The sequence below is a fragment of the Octopus bimaculoides genome, chromosome 20 (genome assembly GCF_046866305.1).
Source record: "Octopus bimaculoides isolate indiv1 chromosome 20, ASM4686630v1, whole genome shotgun sequence".
Classification (NCBI taxonomy): domain Eukaryota; kingdom Metazoa; phylum Mollusca; class Cephalopoda; order Octopoda; family Octopodidae; genus Octopus; species Octopus bimaculoides.
The window spans coordinates 38623990-38642499 of NC_142947.1; the positions used below are offsets into that span (position 1 = coordinate 38623990).

The 18510-nt window shown below is 35.6% G+C and overlaps 1 protein-coding gene across 1 annotated transcript in view; it reads left to right on the forward strand.

Moving 5' to 3' along the window:
* The first annotated feature begins 4444 nt into the window (after nt 1–4444).
* LOC106875458 (uncharacterized) overlaps nt 4445–18510 on the forward strand; it is a 34645-nt gene continuing 20579 nt past the window's right edge. Inside the window, exon 1 of the mRNA XM_089338404.1 lies at nt 4445–4575. The gene's annotated coding sequence lies outside the window, so the exon portion shown is untranslated. The remainder of the gene's footprint in view (nt 4576–18510) is intronic.

The following is an 18510-nucleotide window of genomic DNA, read 5'->3' on the forward strand; positions in this document are numbered from 1 at the left end:
ACTTTAAACCTCTATAACGTTTTTTTTTTTTTAATTCTGGAAAAAGTGAAATATATCTAGTAATTCAGCTTGGAAAACTACATTAATGTACCAAATTCTAAACTTTTCAATAAACTTTCAGTTTTGAAATCTTGGCAGCCAAACAAAAAAGATCCGAGGGACGAAATAACGCTAAGCATTATACCCATGCTAACGATACTGCCAGCTCGTCTCTTTAGAACATACGAATGTTGAACAGTTTATAAGTCATAAGAAATATCATTACGACCGTCATTTCGTCATTCAAGTATTTATTACTGGTGATGAGATGTGTGGGACCTCGCTTGGTCCTACCTGAGATTCGAAACTGAATCTGTAAACTCTCCCTATTCATACCACCTATTGTTCTGTCAGGGATAAACGCAGATACATGTGTTTTCCATTTGACTCTTAACATTTTCTATGCCATGGAGAGTTGAAATAGATTGGACTTGTAATATACGAATCAGCCGGTCAATTTCTCTCTGAAAATCCCAGTTTATCCAGATTCTCCTTTAAGCATTTACTAACAAAACCTAGTGCTCCAATTATTATTGGTATGAATATGAATTCATAGTCTGGACATAGAAGTTGGAGGTTTTGAAGCAGTTGTCCATCGATATCCTCTTTTTCTTGGATTTTCAAAGAGATTTTTATATCTGCAGGGCAGCTAATCTCTATAATGGTCCATACTTTTGCCCCTCTGTCCCAAACAACAATATCCGGCCTGTAATGTTTTGGTCGAAACATATCTAAGTTTTATATATATATATATATATATATATATACGCAAACAAACACGGCACAAGTTATTGGTACGAGTGCAAATATACAAACAAATGTAAAGCCGTGAGTCTCTGAGGCAACTTCAGAACGAGACATGGGTAGAGGTGAGACAATGGAAAATGGCGTCCTATAGGATTTGAAAAGGAAAGTGAAGATGTATCTTTTACATGAGTCATATATTAGATTGCAGCTATATCGGGGCACCGCCTTGAAGGGTCTAATCGAACAAATTTACTCCAGTTCATATTTTTAAGCCTAGTACTCATTCTATCGGTTTCTTCTGATAAACCGCTATATGGGGACGTAATCAAATCACCATCGGTTGTTAAGCATCTTGGTGGATAAACACAAAGACACACACACACACACACACACACACCAATGTCTACGACAGGCTTCTTTCATTTTCCGTCTTCCAATTCTACTCACCTGGCTTTACTCAAAACACTTTGGTCAGCCCGCGGCTATTGTAGAAGACACTTGTCCAAGGTGCCAACAGTGGGACTGAACCCAGAACCATGTAGTTGGAAAGCAAACAGCTTACCACACAGCCACAATAAGGCGGCGAGCTGAGAGAATCATTATTGCGCCGGATAAATTGCTTAACGGCATTTCTTTCGACTTCACGTTCTTAGCTCAAATTCTGCCGAGGTCGACTTTGCCCTTCATCCTTTCGGGGTCTATAAACTAAGTACCAGTTGAGTACTGGGGTCGATGTTATCGACTAGCCCCCTTTCTCAAAGTTTCTGGCTTTTGTGCCTATAGTAGCAACGATTATTACTGTTATAAAAGTTGGCGAGTTGGTAGAAACGTTAGCACGCCGGGCGAATTGCCTAGCGGCATTTCGTCTGCCATTACGTTCTGAGTTCAAATTCCGCCGAGGGCGACTTTGCCTTTCATCCTTTCGAGATCGATAAATTAAGTACCAGTTACGCATTGGGGTCGATGTAATCGACTTAATCCCTTTGTTTGTCCTTGTTTGTCCCCTCTATGCTTAGCCCCTTGTGGGCAATAAAGAAATAAGAATCGTTAGCACACCGGAAAAAATGCTTGGCGGCATTTCCTCCGACGATGCGTTCTGAGTTCAAATACCGCAGGGGGCCGACCTTGCCTTTCATCCTTTCGAGGTCGATAAAACAAGTAGCAGTCGAGTACTGAAGATCGATGTAATCGCCTTACCTCTCCCACAAAATTGCTGGCCTTCTACCAAATTTTGAAAGCCACATTGACAAACTTGAAACACTTTCGATATTCTAGAACTTATAGGTTAAAGCTTCTGTTATTGGAAGTGGAGAAAAAAAAATTATTACATAACACTTAATGATTGATAAAAGGTATGAAACCATTGTTTTATTCCTCTAGTGTTCTTTGTCAAAATAGTGGAGCTTTTTTTTTTTTCTGTGTGAAAATCGTTTATATCTTCCCCGAACCCCCAAAATATAATGCCCAGAGGAAAGGGATAGGAGATAAGCTGCTCCTTCTCGAAATTTGACCCGACTCATGCATATGTAACAAATCAATGATTAATTTTACAAGAGACTGTAGCGTTTCATATTCCCAACAGCATTTAGTGCAACTGTCCCAATCAAAAAAATTAAACCTTCGCCTGCGAACTCTTCTTTCCCATCTTCACTATAACGACACACTTCATGTCTACTACACACTAAAATAACCGAGGAAACACACACACACACATATATATATAGAAGTATATATTATTCAATGGTCTTTAAATGATATTTCTTATAGAAGTTTTTTTTTTTAATATCTTCCGCGTAAGAAGGTATAAACTGTCACTTTGAGGTGTTGGTGGTAGTGCTGGTGGTGTTGGTGACAGTGTGGTGTTTATAACGGATGTTACAAACTTGCAGCATGACTCACTGATCCAGAAGAATTCTTTCTTTCTTTCTTTCTTTTCTTCTCTCTTTTCTTTCTTTTTTTTTCTTTCTTACCTTCCCCACTTAGTTTCCTTCCTTCCTCCCTTCCTTCCTTCCTTCCTTCCTGTCATTTCAAGTTTACCACATTAATTAACAGCAGACAAATTAGTTTAATGAAGTTGAACTCATATCTCATTAAAATGCAATGAGTGATTGTCTTTTAAATTATATTTTGTTTTAATTAATTCCATTCTATTTTATTTTTTTTTGTTACGCAAATCTTCATTCACAAAGTCAACAGAAACTAAAAAAAAAAAAATAATAATAATAAAATAAAATAAATTTTCTAAATTTATCATCCTGTCCTATCTATAATATCCAGCATGTTTGAATCTGGACTATTTACATAGTTTTAAAGCAATTCATTTATTATAGTTTATTATTTGAACGAAGGAATGATGAATATTTCCACCAAATTAGATTGACATTTTTATGATTTAACAATCCCTTGTAAAAGAACAAATTTTATTTCACGCAAGCTGTAATAATACTTGAGAGAATAAGTACTTAACTTGATATAACAGTTAAAGGGTCATTTTCAAAGCACGAAGTTTTTTTTTCCATGTAAATGTAAGCTAAACAAATAAAAATAAAATGCGAGCTAATATTTGGAAGGGTAGTTAATTTAAGTAAGAACACCATTAATACATTGAAAGTAGCTAGCCGCTGGCTAGTTGGACGAACGAAAACTGGACCTGGCTGCTTTAGCTTGCCGACTTAACAGACTTGTCTCATGGGCTTCACTCAATATTTGTCGCTAGAAAATATCTTAGGCATCGCATATTAAGACAAATTAGAAATGATTTCCTGTTTTCTGAGTGTTAGTACTAGTAAACGAACAGCAAATCCAATATTATGGTACACCTAAAGCTGGAAAGATATAACAACGATTTCATAACCCTTTCAATCATTAGTTATGCAATAAATATTTTTTTCCCAAAAGCCTGTTCATTTTCAACAACAGTTCAAGATATCGAACGTGTTTTAAGTTTGTCAATGTAACCTGATCAGCTATAAAGTAAATTCTGAAGAAGATTTTCTTCTATTTCGAACCAGGTTCAATATGACCCAGCCTTAATTAAATTATATTTATTTTATTTTTGTTTTACCTTATACTGAATTATTTAATTATTTTTTTTTTATTTCAAAAAAGTTTTAAATTCGCAGCATAGCTATATAACATAGTGACAATTCCTACTCAACCGTATTAACATACTAAAAAGAAAAAGACAAAAATTGTATTCTAAAATAAACATCTGTAATTACTGACCACTCCGAGAAAAAAAAATATATGCAAAATATTTTTTTTTAATTAGAAGTTTGTTTTGTGTAAGCATTGTTATTTAAAAATATTATTATTATTTTCTGCAAGAAATCTGTTAATAAATGTATTACATAGTTGATAATAAAATTTGCCCGACAGCTTTTTTGCCTTGTGTCTTTCTCTGTCACCCTCTCCTTTATTATTTTTTTTATATATCAATCTTAAATAGCAGTTCTTTCAATCGAATGTCACAAGCACTTGCAAGTATTGCAAAATAAACCGGTGTGTCCTTAACTGTCACATAGTGAACAAACAGCTTTCTACTCAGAAATTCAAATACAAAGAAACACAATAAAACGAAAGAATTTCTTGATTAACCATCATAAGTTATAATATATTTCTATTCTGCATGTTGTTGCTCCGTTTTATTTTTTACTAGCCTTATTAATTTTCAAACAGTTAAAATTTACCACCGGAATATGTATTTTTCGTTTACACATTCCTCTAACACCGTGTAATTTGTCAACTACACCGTCTGATGGCGAAGGCCTGGAGTGCATTATATATATGGTGAGTGTGTATTTTGTTAGCCGCCACAAACTCTATTCCCAAGACATCTTCCCCTTTCACAGGTAGAGCCCTGGATCTGATCTTATCATATACCTACTTAACACACGGTTTTCATGTTTGTTGTAACTGCCACTTGACCATATCAAAAGGACCACAGCCACATACAATAAACACAAACCTCACATCTCTAGCTTTTTAATACAGAAGTTACAACGCATTTTATACGCACCGATGTATTTATATATTTACCTCTACGTACTTAAGCCACGAAATAGTCGCATATACGCTCATGTTTCACTTGTCCTTTCCTAATACTTTATTAATAACACCTTTTGTTACACATAAATATATATACATATATAAATATATATGTATATATATATATATATATATATATATATACATATATATTTATATATATACATATATATTTATATACATATATATTTATATATATTTATATATATATATATATATATATATATATATATATACATATATAAATAAATATATATATACATATATACATATATAAATATATATATATATATATATATATATATATATATATATATGTATGTATATATCATTCTACAGTATTGCAATCGTTCTAGCGTGAAGACTATCGATTCTTGCCAAACTTAATGCTTTAATTTCTAAAAAAAACAAAAAAAACCTGGTCAGCCTCTACTAACTTAAATATGTAAAGGTTTTTATTATTATTATTATTATTATTTTCGATTGCATTATTAACACGTTTTGAATAATATTTCATTCCTAGCACATTGACACACATAAATAGAAATACGCAACTGACCAATATCTCTTTTAGATGAAAAAAGGAAAAAGAAAAGACATTTCTATATTTGATGAAGTGTGTGTGTATATATATATTTATATGTATGTATAAATATATGTGTGTGTGTGGTCATTTTATGATAGAAATGCCAAAGTATATATATTAAGTATTGATATCAAATCACGTTATTCTCTATTAACATCAGCATCACTATTGGAATAATAATAATAATAATAATAAATAAATAAAATCATCGTTATCATCATCATTATTATAAACAAACCATTGTTAGTATTTAGTTTATTCTTTCCATATTTTTCTGTTCCATTTAAAACGAAACATCAGACTATATATATATATATATATATATATATATATATGTAAAAGTTCTAAAAAAATATTTGGTTTAATCTTACGCAATGCAATTTTAAAGAAGTACTTCAAATATATATATATATATATATATATACACTAAATGGAATTCCCTATAATAATTGAATCATCGATATGTCTGTCCGTGCTTATGACATATGATGTGTTAACTTCCATCAGTTCGGTTCTATTGCTGTTGTATATAGAGAGAGTTGTTCAATATTTTTTTTTTCTTCTTCTTCGCCTGCTACCATTTTCAAATATACATTGCAGTCCATTTGCATTCGATTTTTTTTCTTCTTCATCGTCTTCTCTCTCTCTCTCTCTACGCCTTGTATCGCTTAGTGGCTAAACTAAAAACGATCAGATTTCAAACTGCACGCTTTAGATCTATTGTCAATTTCATGTTCATTGTTGTTATTTCACATTTCTGTGTTAGAATAAGCGCCAAGTCTTGGCCTTTTTTCATATTCTTTTCGTCGCACTTTCTGTTGACAATTTCTCTTTTGGTTGTGTTTTTATTATTATTATTATTATTATTACATAAAAGTGACCTGAAGTCAAGAGCCACAAAGAAAGCGTATGAAGCTTTATATTAATCTCTCGTTTGCATTCTTCAATGATAAGATTGAAATTCATCAGTTTTTTTTTTATTATTGGGTAAATTTCGGAAAAACAAAAAACGAAATAAACTTTTTATTCATACTGCAAATCATAAGATCAGTGACTACATATTTAAGAAGAAACAGCAGAGACGTTTTCTCTCATTGTGATATCAATTCATAATCTCAGAAATGAATGCTTGTGGTTTGCCTACTGGCCATCAGTATATGCAGTGGACAAACTCTTTCTCCCATTTACCGCGAACTACATTTGCTAATGACAGCTGCAGCTGACCTAGTTAGTGCGGTGTCACTCAGACTGCTGACCAAAGGATATAAGGTTCGTATTCCATCAGTCTCGTCCTCTCGAAATGTTCTGCATAGAAATAGTTCATACTTAGTACGCAGTTCACTGTGGTGTCTCTACTATCCACTTGCTTACGGGACTTCGAGAAACGGTCGTCACAAATAGAATATGTATGTTTTTGTTTTGCTTTTTGTGACATTAAGTGACGAAGCTCTTTGCAACATTGTATTTACTTTCCTTCGCATCAACTGAGTTTAAATTTCACTGAGACGTTTTTTGTCTTTCATTCATCCAGGCTCGATCAAAATAAATACCAGTAATGTACTACGGTCGATTTAAACCCTTACCCTGTGATCGTTAAAAGGTATTATTCGAACTTAATCAGAAAAAAAAAAGGGGTACCTTTCTTTTCGGGACTAAGTTTACCGTTCATCCACACAATGTTGATAAACTCTAACCTGTCTAGAAGTGGGTGAATAAAATTGGCTTATATTCTTTCCTAACATATGGGACCCCAATAAAAAATTTTTTCTCTAAATTACTGCGTTGGTGGTGGAGGATTCATTAATTTGATAATTATTGGCAACATTTAAACCTAATTAAACAACGGAAGCAAAACTTAGTTATCCATATCCTTCGAATTTAACCCCTGGCAATTAAAAAACAATCGTTTTCATTGATGCTAAAGCACCATGGTCTGTGTATGTATGTATATATATATATATATATATATATATATATATATATGTAATATTATTTAAGTATCCATCGCGGATGGTCTTTTACTGCAACCATCCAGGGCACAAGGAAAGAAAAAAATCGGCCCCATTGCATACTACATACATATAGTGTTAGCTTTATATATATATATATATATATATATATATATATATATATATATATATATATATATATATATATACTGTGTGTGTGTGCTTTCTTCTTTTACATGTGTGTGTGTGCTTTTTTACGTTGATTAGATTCGAACGAAGTATTTTCAAATTTGGTATTCTGTATAAGGTACGAATGTTATGTTATAAATATATATATATATATATTTTTTTATATTCGAGAGGTCATACAAAGGCCGTTTCGACCTGAAGGTCTTTTTAAGAGTGACCATACTATGCAAACGCGCGCGCATGCACATACACATAAAAGATAGCTGATTCTTCCCTAGATTTTCATTAAGAGTGATATTCTTTCTTGATACGAAACCCGATCTCTCCGTGTAGCAATCACTTGAAGTTTACCGAGCATACTGGCGAGCTAAGTGTACAGTGTATGTTCTATTTTCTGTCTTGTACTCGTTTTAGTCATTGTACTACGACCAATCCTGGACACAAGAAAATAAAAAACTGCCCTACTGCATACGCTTTTTAAAGTATGGTTTTTATTTTATCGATCATTTTACCGAACCACTAAGTTACTGGCAAGTAAACTAACCGTTTCCTTTTGTCAAGTATATGACGGGTTTTTACATAATTCCCGTTACCAAATTTATTTATTAGGTATCAGACAGCCCGGAGCTATATTAGACATTTGCCCAAGGTGGCATGTAGGATTGAACCCGAAACCACGTAGTTGTCAAGCGAGCTTCCTAACTATACAGCCATACCTACACAAATATCATCTCCATCTTCATTTAACGTCTGTTCTCCATGCTGTCATGGGTTGGACGCTTTGACAGGAGGTGGCCAGCTGAAGAGCTGACCGGGCTTCAATTGTCTGTTTTGGCATGGTTCCTCTGGCTGGATGCCCTTCCTAACACCAACCACTTTACAAAGTGTGTGGGGTGCTTTTTATGTGGCACCACCGCCAATGCTTTACACCTGACACTGGCACTTTATACGTGGCACTCGCATGGGTGCTTTTTATGTGAAACCGATCTATCTATCTATCTATCTATCTATCTATCTATCTGTCTGTCTGTCTGTCTGTCTGTCTCTCTCTCTCTCTCTCTCTCTCTCTATCTGTCTCACTCTATCTCACTAGCTATCTATCTGTCTGTCTGTCTGTCTAAATCTGTCTCACTATCTATCTATCTATCTATCGGTCTGTCTATCTATCTATCTATCTATCTATCTATCTATCTATCTCTCTATCAGTCTGTCTATTTGTCAGTCTACCTGTCTTTGTATCCATCCATCCATCCATCCATCTATCTATCTCTCTATATATCTATCTATATATATATATGTATATATATATATAAGAAAACAGAGATAATTAAATTAATAATAATTTATAATTATAAAATAGGACATCATCTCTGACAGCTGTTCCAATTCATAACCCCCCCCCCCAGTTTACCCAGTTACCTTACACTTGAATATTAATTGTAATATTCAACACTTCTTGTAATAATTAATAAACCAATATATTCATTGGCTTTTATTATCCCATAATGAGGTTTGTAACATTTATTTGAATCTTTATATATATCTAAATAAATAAATATATATATATATATATATATATATATATATACTCATGCACTGTATGTGAATATATATATATGTGTGTGTCTGTGTATATATATAGGCATATTGTATGTGAATGTATGTGTGTGTGTGTGCATATATATATATAACTATGCCAGTACTGTCTGACTGGTCCTCGTGCTGGTGGCCTGTAAAAGCACCCACTACACTCTTGGAGTGGTTGGCGTTAGGAAGGCCATCCAGCTGTAGAAACTCTGCCAGATCAGATTGGAGCTTGGTGCAGCCATCTGGCTCGCCAGCCCTCAGTCAAACTGTCCAACCCATGCCAGCATGGAAAGCGAAGGTTAAACGATGATGATGATGATATATATGTATCTATCTATCTATCTATCTATCTATCTATATAAGATTGACCAGTGACCGGTCTGTCAAAATGCTAGAAGGTGCTCACTTAAAAATTCTCAAATACGGATTCATAATGGATAGAATCACGTGCACGCTTTCACTAGTTGAAGACAACTAGCACGAGATTCTGTTCGATTGTAAAAATATCGGCAATCTGTACTGAAGATAAATAGACATTTTTATTTTGAAAATGTTGATTTTGAAACTATAGTCTGCAGATAATCGAGGTATGTACAATTTTCACTGGTCTAGCCCACCTGTTTTTGCTCCGCTGAATCCGTATTTGAGAATTTTTAAGTGAGCTTCTTCTAGCATTTTGACAGACCGGTCACTGGTCAATCTTATATACACAAGTACTATAATCCTTTTAGGATCTCGAAAAAATTTTTTTCAAGAGCCTTCTGATTCTTTTAATGTGCTAGTTTCCTGGTATTAAATTGATATTAATTAATATCAAATTTTTACCACATTATGTTAATTATCTATCTATATATGTATGTATATACACACAAACACATGCATGTGCACACACATATGATGGCTTGGCTTCATGACTGAAAATTTACGAAAGTGGGATGACCATGTCTGTTGCAAGCTTACTGAGACCTGATGAGTGTGATAGTCATGTGGAAACGGACTGATCATAGTGTCCTTGTTTTTCCTCCATTTTCTCTCATCTGCAAGGATGGTCCTGTGGCCATCTTCAAAGGAGGCTGTTGCTCAGTGGACATTGAGATGTCGGGCTTCATGGTCAGCTGCAAGAACTGACCACTGGAAATGGTCACTGGTCGGAACCAAAGGATTTCTTTAGGGGGTCTTTGTGCCCCTTCTTTGGTGTTCCTTTATCACACTGACCAGAAGAGAGTTTGTCAATAGGCATGATCTAGGGAAGTTGATAATGGTCCTCCATCTCAGTGAAGTGTCCTGCCCCACGTAGCAGTCTCTTCAGCAGAGTTGCTTCAATACTGGTGACTTTTGCCTGCTCTGGGACTGTTGCTAATGACAAAGCCATTTTAGCAGATGCTGAGGATGATGTGAAGGGTGATGCTGTTGCTCAAGGAGTTGTAGGTGATGTTGATAGGTTTAAAGATAACCTACAACCCTGAGCTGTACAAGGGGGTATTCAGAACTAAGGTTCTGTATATTCTGATCTTTTAATGGGCTGGTTTATGTATATATATATATATATGTGTGTGGGGGTGTATATATATATATATATATATATATATATATTTATATATATATATATAGGTGCAGGAGTGGCTGTGTGGTAAGTAATTTGCTTACCAGTCAAATGGTTTCGGGTTCAGTCCCACTGCGTGGCATCTTGGGCAAGTGTCTTCTACTATAGCCTCGGACCGACCAAAGCCTTGTGAGTGGATTTGGTAGACGGAAACTGAAAGAATCCCATCGTATATATGTATATATATATATGTGTGTCTGTGTTTGTCCCCCCTACATCGCTTGACAACCGATGGTGGTGTGTTTACGTCCCCGTAACTTAGCGGTTCAGCAAAAAGAAACCGATAGAATAAGTACTAGGCTTACAAAGAATAAGTCCTGAGGTCGATTTGCTCGACTAAAGAAGGTGCTCCAGCATGGCCGCAGTCAAATGACTGAAACAAGTAAAAGAGTAAGAGTATATATACATACGTAAATAGCACCATTTGAGTGTGATCGTTATCAGCGTCACCTTACTGGCACTTGAAAAAATATTCAAGTGAGGTCGTTGCCAGTGCCACTGGACTGGCTCCTGTGCAGGTGGCACGTAAAAAACACCATTTTGAGCATGGCCGTTGCCAGTACCGCCTGACTGGCCCTTGTGCTGGTGGCATGTAAAAGCACCCACTACACTCTTGGAGTGTTTGGCGTTAGGAAGGGCATCCAGCTGTAGAAACTCTACCAGATCAGATTGGAGCCTGGTGTAGCTATCTGGTTTGCCAGTCCTCAGTCAAATCGTCCAACCCATGCTAGCATGGAAAGCAGACGTTAAACGATGATGATGATTTATTAATAAAGCTGCAAAGACATCACAGAAACCGTTACTCAGAGTTTCATGTTCCTGTCCGTCAGACAGTTTTGATTTAGAATGGAACAAAATATGGTTATATAACCATATTTTGTTCCATTCTAAACCAACACTGTCTGACAAACAGTTACATGAAACACTGAGTAACAATTTTTGTGATATCTTAGCAGTTTTATTAATATAAATAAAGCATATTACTCTACCTCTGGTATTTGAGTACTATTTTTTCCACCTTGTTTCACATAGGGGGAAAATGAATACATTTTAAGAATTCTAAATTTGAAATTAAAATGCTATTAAAAACAACTTCCTCTGTACAGATAAGTCCATAACATGTGTATATGAAAAACTGTAAATTGCAAAAGCACTTACAAAATATGAAACAATTGTAGGGATTAATAAAAATTCTAGTATCTTCCATCTTTCGTCTTTTATTTATCATATATATATATATATATACATATACAATTGCAGCATGGAAGGTGTTTATAAGCCATTAAGAAACACACAAAAACTGTTAGATTCACTTCAACATTTAAATTTAATTTGCCAAAATATTTTCTTCGCCTTGAGATCGTGACCTGTTCACTGCATCTCTGATGCAGCACGGGAATTTTGTCAGTGAACAGATCACAGTCTCAGAGCGACGAAAGTATTTTGGCAAATTAAATTTAAAAGTTGAAGTGAATCTAATGGTTTCTGTGTGTTTCTTAAATGGCTTATAAACACCTTCCACACTGCAATTGTTTTTGTTCTGGCACATGATCTCAGATCAAGTCACTTGCTATGCAAGTACATCTCTGTATAAACAAACAATGAGATCAAAGATGAAAAATGGGCAATGGGCATGTATGCCATATTTCAGGGGTTTTCCCCCCGTTCATCAGCACCCATCTAACCCATAAATCATCCTTGAACGCATTGCTTAAATACCCACTATATATAGCTGTGTATGGCTATTGGATATACCAATTTTACATATTAAATGCATTCCTGGAAGCTGGTATGTAAATATTAATGACTTTTAGGGACGTGGTATTTCATTGTGCGACTATAATATACGCACAAGTCATTAATGTGATTAGATTGTCGCAGGAAAGAATCACAAGATGGATTCTTCTAACTGAGCTGACTTGACTGGAGATCTAGCGGGTAGATCAAGGGTGGGATGGTTGGATAATATCCATTGGTCTCAGTTGGTCATGTTTGACAATCCAGCCAGAAAATCTAATATGTCTCAGCACATATACACTGTGTACCATAAGTAGACATACCCCTTTACTTGTGGAAGTGCATGGCTTAGTGGTTTGGGTGTTGGACTTGTGATTGTGAGATTGCAGTTTCAATTCCTGGACCAGGCGACACATGTTCTTGAGTAAAGCATATTTCATTTCTCGTTGCTAACGAAAGGGTTAATCAACTATACAAATGTTTTCCATTGTACCTCCAAGCTTACCAAAGCATTGTGTGTAGACTTCAAAGTTGGAAACTTAAAGATGTCCATTATATATGTATATGTATGTTTGTGAAGATGTGTAACTTAGAGGTTAGGGGTATTTGGCACACAATCATAAGGTTGTGAATTCAATTCCCAACAACACATGTCCTTGAGCAAGACACTTTATTTCACATTGCTCCAGTCCACTCAGCTGGCAAAAATGAGTAGTACCAGTAATTCAAAGGGCCAGCCTTGTCACACTCTGTGTCACGCTGAATCTCTCTGAGAACCACATTAGGGGTACACGTGTAGATGGAGTGGTCAGCCACTTGAATGTTAATTTTGTGAGTAAGAGCTGTTCTATTGATTGGATCAACTGGAACCCTTTTTGTTGTAAACGATGGAGTACTATATGCATGTTATGTGTGTGTGTGTCTTTTGTCTTGACATTATGTGCTGTTTGTAAATGAAACATGTAATGTTCTCTGAAAACACATTGGCCATTGTACTCATTGTACTGTGTACTGTTTGAAAGACTTAGAGCAATTATACCTTATTCGGAAATAGGGGAGGCTTGGCAACATACTTGTATATATGTGTGTGTGTGTGTGTATATATATATATATATATATATATATACGACCTGAACATTAGTTTCAAGGTTCATCCACGGCTGGGACCATGAGCCATACGTCCTCTGCCCAATTCAGAATCACAATATATAGGTACATTGCAGCATAATTTCTTTTCCTCAACAGGCCCTGCCCTGTTTAACATTGTCCCGAAACAGATAAAAGAGGAAACAGATCCTATCAGCGTTAAATGGAGTCTAGACAGCTTTCTTCAAAGAATACCAGACAAACCACCCATACCTGGATACAACTCACTCAATAAGAACTGACTATTTGAATGGACCATAGACCAAACTTGACTGTAAAAAGGATTTAGATAATCCTATCAGGTGGTGCTATTAAGTTAGACATGGCCTGGACCAATCTTTGGTCGAAACATATCTAAGTTTTTTATCTAAGTTTTTATATATATATATATATATATATATATATATATATATATATCTGTGTACATGTGTGTGTGTGTCTATATATATATAGACACACACACATACACATATAATGTCTATATATATATAGACATACACACACATATATATATATATAGACGTGTGGGTGTGTCTGTATATATGTCTTTATATATATATATATTCTATCATGTCTTTTGCTAAACTACTAAGTTATGGGGACATAAACACACAAATGCTGGTTATCAAGCTGTGATGGGACACAAACACACACGCATACATATATATACAAATGTGTATACATACATACATGACAGGCTTCTTTCAGTTTCTGTCTACCAAATCCACTCAGAGGCTTTTGTAGGTCCAGGGCTATATATAGCAGGAGACACTCACCCAAGGTGCCACACAGTGGGACTTTACCTGGAACCATGTACACCTGCATCAGTGCCACATTATAGCAGCGGGTTCTGGTGCCACGTAAAAAGCACCCAGTACATGCTGTGAAGTGGCTGGCATTAAGAAGGGCATACAGCTATAGCAACCTTGCTAAAATAGACATTTGGAGCCTGGTGTACATCTCCAACTGGCCATCTCCTGTCAGACCGTCCAGTCCATGCCAGCTTGGGAAATGGACGTTAAATGATGATGATGTCTATATATGAATTGTCTCTTTCTCTGTCTCCATGTGCTATACCTGCCTGTCTCCGTATACATTCTTGCAAAGTCCCCAACCACCTATCATCTCTCTCTCTCTCTCTCTCTCTCTTTCTTTCTCCTACTTTTACCTTGTATACTGTATCGTTGGCGTTAGGAAGGGCATCACCTCCAACTGGCTCTTTTGAATCTAGTAGACACTGGCAGTTCCATTCTGCTCTCTGTCAACATGCCTCTGCACGCTCAACATGAGCCGCATTATATACATTGGCTGTTTCACCCGTTAGGTTGCACATGCTAAATTTTATCATTTCACAAATACACTCACACATATGCTCACACATATACACACAACTACATCTCTGGGCATCCCCGTACATACATATGCACATATATACATATATACACACACACACATGCACCTCCAACACACACATACCAATTAACAAGCACATTCACACCCATACATAGACGCACTTATATCTACCCATATTCATGCACATAGGTATATCGTTGGGCACTCCATCATATATATATAGATGTGAGACAGAAAGGATGGGTGTGGTCAGGTAGAATAATAATTATTATAATTTTTATACACCATTCCATCTTGAAAATGCTTATTTGGCATGGTGGTTACACCTTGCAATTTTGTCATCATGCTTGTTTACCTCATTACTCAGCAGTATACTCAATACTTCCTCAAGGCAAAGGTCACATTTGTCATATAGCGAATTACATGGGTGTGCAGTTTTTATTATTGACCATTTCATTTCGTATTTAATTTTTCATTTTTTCAGTCTCCATATCAAGTCTGCCAGTGAGGTTGCGTGTCTGTTTATTTTTCGGAATGACAGGACGTGGTTATGATAACGGACTTTAAATTGGTTTTCCGTCGCACCTATGTACACATATTTATGTTGAGATGTGAAGATTGTGCATTTGTATATTATGTTTCTTTGGACACATTCATTCATGAGCAGACAAGTGGATTTCTATAATGATCAATGCCCAAGCTTGGACTTCAATGCTACTGGCTATTTGGTAATTCTAAGGGTGAATGAGCTCTATTTTGTACTCTAATACACTTTAAATTTATATATATATATATACATATATATTTATATAAGGGCATTACTATATAATAACGCCTCATGCCATGAGGGACTCTAAGGTCAGACTACTATTATATAATATATAATATATATAATATATATTTCAGGAATAAATGATGGATTTTTTCCCTTATGAGGGTTTTTTCACGCTAGCTACTTGATAAATTCTTGTAAAAGAATTCGTCCTATTATTGAAATATATATATATATATATATATATATATATATCCTTACAAAAGTTTTTGATGACTTACCTTATGGCATCCAGGATTTCTCTAAGCATGGCTCAAGAGACAGCTCCCGGAAAATCGTTGCTATTAGATCTCAGCATGTGAAATCTCTATTTTCTCTTCCTTCCGGAGTCACAGTCCAAAACATAATTCTCTCTCTTTACTTGGGAAATAGTATTTCTGCCTCACAAGTCAGTTATTACACTTCAACCTTTTCTGCCTTAGAGCAGGATAAAGATAAATTTTATGAGCAAATTATTACAGTCTTCTTAAAGATTCAGTTTTGGCACAAGTTTATTTTGATGGGTGACATCTATGCTTGAGTGGCTGCTGACAGGAGCTGGCTAGCAGAAGACTGCACCAGGCTTCACTGTCCGTTTTGGTAAGACTTTTATGGCTTAATATTCTTGGATTCCATGGAAGGAAGGAATGAGCACAAAGTGTCTGTGTCTTCTTTCACTTTACAGAGATTTCAGCTTTGCAATAACCAATAGTTTCTACTAACAGACAAAGAACCATGAAAACAAGTTGGATGCATCTGAGATCAAAGTATTGGCATATGATTAAGTACATAATCACAAAGCAGCATCATGTGGAAGGGTTAACCCTTTAGCATTCAGATTATTCTTCCTTTCGAGTGTTGGGCCCCACAGAGGCAAAGCGGCTGATTTCCTTTTGAGCGCCGGGCCTCAAGAGAAGCAATGACTGTCAACTGTCCAACCCATGCATGCATGGAAGACAGACATTAAACACACACTCACACACACATGGTGCTTTGGTAGAATTATTAGGGAGCTGGACACAATGCCTTGCAGTATTTCTTTCAACTCTTCATGTTCTGAGTTCAAATCCCAACACAGTCAACTTTGTCGTTCATCCTTCAGAAGTCATTAACGTAGAACACTTTTTAAATAAGTATTAATATTAATGGTATCGACTACTAACCCACTTCTCTTCAAATTTGCTGGCATTTTGCCTCATTCAGAAATAATTATTTGGCATCTAATTAATGAATTAACTAATTAACTTCTTGATTAGCCTCTTAGCATTCAGATTACTCAGTCAATTGTAATATTTGTTTATTCACGTTATTTTGAATTAATTATACATTATCTTGTAGCTTGAAAATTTCAGTGATGTGATTGTTTATTTTTATAATGACATTGTAGGGTAGGTGTGAAAAGCTGGATACGGTTGTTTTAATCATTCAATCTATTACTTTATCTAAGGCGGTGAGCTGGCAGAAACATTAGCATGCCGAGCGAAATGCTTAGCGGCATTTCGTCTGTCTTTACGTTCCGAGTTCAAATTCCACCGAGGTCAACTTTGCCTTTCATCCTTTCGGGGTCGATAAATTAAGTACCAGTTGCATACTGGAGCCGATCTAATCGACTGGCCCCCTCCTCAAAAATTCTGGGCCTTGTGCCTATATGTGGTTGTCTGGTAAGAAGTTAGTTTCCCATTCAGATTGTTCTGAGTTCAGTTCCACTGTATGGCTCTTTGGGCAGGTGTCTTCTATAGCTCCAGGCCGGCCAGAGCTTTGTGAGTGGATTTCATAGAAAGAAACTTAAAGATGCCTGTTATATATGCATGCATGCATGTGCAATGTGTGTGCACATCTCTGTATTTGATCTTAGGGTTGTTATTACATTATCTGCAATTATTATTTGTACAAGTGGTCCTATTGAAAGGGTACATTCTACTTATTTGAGATCTACATACATATATATTTATATATATATATATATGTGTGTGTGTGTGTGTGTGTGTATATATATATGTGTGTGTGTGTGTGTGTGTGTGTGTGTGTGTGTGTGTGTGTATATATATATATATATATATGTATATATATATATAATTCTTGAATCAGACCATCAATTGTTATATACCAATGATCACAATGTACTTCCAATTCTTTCTTGATAGCACTCCTTTTTTCTTTGTCTAAATTGTTTTCTTGTCACCATGGAGGTCTTCTGAGTGACATCTTCTGATTTTTGGGATCCCACTCATCTGCTGCATGGACCCACTTTTCGTCTGTGAACCTTGCGACATGTCGGGCGCAGTGAAACATGGGTCTTCAGTATTCTGCAGTCGTATCATTCACTCTGCTCCATTCTTGACTTACCTCATTTTGGATATGCTCTCTCAATGATATTGCTAGCATGGATGTTTCCATGGCTCTTTGTGTCGTATCCAAATCATATTCTTCGCTCTTCACAGTAACCCAATGTCTCACTTGCATTTAAGAACACAGGTAGGGCATTCTCATTCAAAAGACTGTCATGTAGGGCATTGTCCAGTTTTGCTTTGAACACATCTTTTAAAAAGGTAAATACCTTTCATTTTGCCCTTATTTTCCATGAAATTTCAGTGTCCATGTTTTGGTGCTTTTTCACTATATGTCCCAAGCATAATATGCAAACCAAAATCCATACATTATGAACCACAATGCATCTGTTGTTATTTATTCTCCACCCAACTTGGAACCTTCCATA